Below are 3,062 nucleotides of genomic sequence, written 5' to 3'. Positions count from 1 at the left end.
CTCTGACACTATGACCAGGACTCTGAGACTAAGTTCCCCTTTCAGAGACTAAGACCTGCATTAGGAAACTAACTTCACCATTCAGAGACTAAGTTCACCATGCTGAGAATAAACCAGCACTCAAAGACTGTGTTCACCATTCTGAGACTAATACTGGTACTCTAAGACTAAGTTCACCTTTTGAGACTAAATTCTCCATTCTAAGACTAAGACCGGCCTTCTGAGACTAAAACCGCATTCTAATACCGACACCAAAGTTCTCATACTGACACCAGCTTTCTAATACTAATAGCAACACTCTAAAAGCCACACTATCATTCTACAACCAATCCCATTAACATCGACCTTGCATTTAGTTTAGACTGCCACACCAACACTCAGAATTTCTTCCCTAATGAGTGACAACAGCCCCAACCTGTCTTCCGAACTCCTCAGGAACTATGTTCCCGAGAACACCGAAAATGCCCTGCCTGAGAAAATCCCGTCCCTGCACCGGCCTGCACCCAAACATAGGCGATGAACATCACCTCTCAGACTGGCCAGGACCCGAGAAAAAAAACCCAGCTGGGGGAGGATAAACCCCTCCCCTGGCTGTTTTTTTTTTTTTTTCCTAAAAATCCAAAAAGGAGAACTCTTTCAGTCTACAACACACTCCCCACACACAAGTAAAGCACCAAGCTTACACCGAACGCATCACCCTCCAACTCCATGCCACCTCCCAGAACTACATGCCATGGTCACAACATTTCCTAAGCAAACACATATACACACACATGCAAAGAGAACACTATAGACTCTGTGACACCAAAAAAAGACAAACTCTCTCATGGAAGACCACTCCCAAGATGGAATGCTCTGTCTGTCTCGATCACCGGCGGGTCGATGGGACAGAAACAGTGAGGCTCCCGCAGAGCCCCAGAACGAAGTCTGACCTAACCGTGCGATTCCAACACTGACCGCCGAAACTGCTGTGACGGTCCGGCTGTGAGCCCGACTCTGAAACTGTAATTGTTGCGATGAAACACCCTCCCTTTACCTCTCCCCCGTGCTACCTTTCAAACTCTTGCCTGCCATCCTGACCTCATCTCCTGCCCTCCTGACCTCATCTCCTGCCCTCCGGCTCCAAAAAGGAGTCTATCTATTCAGCTTCCGCAGTGGTGTGGGTCTCGAGCCAGCCTCATGGCTCGGAGCTCCCATGTCACAGTCCCAAAAAAGTTTCCAAATGGTGCTCTGGGGCTCCCCTCCCCTGCAAGACCTGAGAGAGCAGAGACGAGTGACTGTCGCTCTGGGGAGAAGTGACTGACCCTGCAGTCATTCTCCTTACCTCCCCGACTCCCTGCGAGTACTCATCCGACACCAAAGGCGACTGCGCAGCAGCTGCGAGAAAGACTGTGAACCCTGCCATCGTACTGGGCTATGGTGTCAGTCGCCAGCACAGTATAAAACCCTCTTAGCTTCGTACATCCCCTCTAACTGTGCGGCTTCGCCTCTCCCGATGCGGATGTGAAACCTGAGAAATAAATAGAAATTAATGTCTGCCGATACGGTGCTCGAAATGTCGGCCTTCTCTGTGCTAAGCCCTCCTGCCGCTGAGTTACGTCACCCTTTGACGTTTCAAATAAAAAATGCCTTCCGATACTAAAAACTATTTTGCATTGAGCTGCTGCTTCAGCCGGTTAATGGCCTCTCAGTTTCACTGGCAAGGGGGCTAGACAGAGTCAGCTCTGGGCAGACATACATTGAAAGAACAGAGCTGTAAAAACAACCTGGAGCTATGCCCTGAGAGATTACTGAATTTGAGACTCTGAGGCACGACCCCCAGCTGTGCTTTAGCTTTATAAAGCCATAAAAGCTCAAACTGAATAGTAACCTGCTCCCTTTACCTGCCCAAAGACACTGCCTCTTTAACAGCCTTTCTTCCCCACCAACCTTACAACTCCTTCCTGCCCCTCTCCGGGCATGCTCTTTTAACTTACCTTTCACGAGGGCAGAGGTCCAAAGACACACTTGAGACAAACCCCTTTCTGGCTCACCAGTACATTCCTTCTCTAGCCATATACCTTTTCTTCAACTGTAAAAAGGAACGGGAATGATACACCGTTAACCAGGACATCTAGCAAAGATTACCTTTGCCACAACTCCTCTCCCTGAGAACAGCTGCAGGTTTCTTCTTGCCTCACCACCACCACTTACAAATATAACACCTAAAAAAACTCTACACAAAGACACTTAGTAACGCACACACTGGTAAGCCTTAATATGAGCTGAAGGTCTTCACTGAAACAAGACCAATTCAAGCCTACCCCCCAAAAAACACACCTGAAACAAACCACAAAGCTCTAAGACCAGAAAACCTGAGCTAACACCAGAGAACACAACCTGATGAGAGCTGAACCCCAAATGAGCTCCCTGAGCAAAGGCTCTGCCTCATATACCACAAACCCCACCCGCAGCTCCTCCCTCAATGGGCTGGGGCAGGTGAGTGGCAAACCACCACCTGGGATAAAAGCACCTTGATAAGCCACAGCTCAGTCTTTGTATTACTTGGCTCTGGTTCTGTGGCTGCTCCCTGGTTGTACCGGAGCTGATCCCTGGCTGTTTGGTGAGTGCCCTGCCTGTTCTGCAACTTCTCACTGTTTTTTCCGTGTGTATTACTTGGCTTTGATTTTCTGTTGTGTTTTCTCTGGTTCAGATAGGTGAGACTTGGAGATTCAGACTTTGGGGCTGAGGCTCGGGGACTGAAACTCAAGGGCTGAGACTGGGGCTGAGAATCTAGGACTCAGACTCTGTGGCTAAGACTATGGCTGAAACTGTGGCTGAAACTCTGTGGGTGAGATTGTGACTGAGACTCTGGGCCGCAGATTTTGGAGCTGATGCTGTCGGACTCAAGTTCTGTGGCTGAGACTGTTGCTGACACTCCATGTTTAAAACTATGCAATTCTGACTCTGGGGCAGAGACTGTGGAGAAGACTGGAATTCAGACTGTGGCTGAGACTCTTTAGCTAAGACTCTGGGATTCAGACTTTGGGGCTGAGGCTGTAACTGAGACTGTGGCTAAAACC

General features: G+C 48.9%; 1 long non-coding RNA gene across 1 annotated transcript; it reads right to left on the bottom strand.

The window, feature by feature from the left end:
- Positions 1-741: 741 nt before the first annotated feature.
- LOC136006766 (uncharacterized) lies at positions 742-2,390 on the bottom strand. The gene is made up of 3 exons (XR_010609254.1): positions 2,320-2,390; positions 1,977-2,071; positions 742-1,510 (listed from the first exon to the last, which is right to left on the bottom strand). It is a non-coding gene; the product is annotated as an uncharacterized LOC136006766 (long non-coding RNA).
- Positions 2,391-3,062: the final 672 nt, after the last annotated feature.

This window comes from Lathamus discolor, unplaced genomic scaffold (assembly GCF_037157495.1).
Source record: "Lathamus discolor isolate bLatDis1 unplaced genomic scaffold, bLatDis1.hap1 Scaffold_66, whole genome shotgun sequence".
In the NCBI taxonomy this organism is placed as follows: Eukaryota; Metazoa; Chordata; class Aves; order Psittaciformes; family Psittacidae; genus Lathamus; species Lathamus discolor.
The sequence above is the reverse complement of the archived record's forward strand: the minus strand, read 5'-3'. Positions and strand labels throughout refer to the sequence as shown.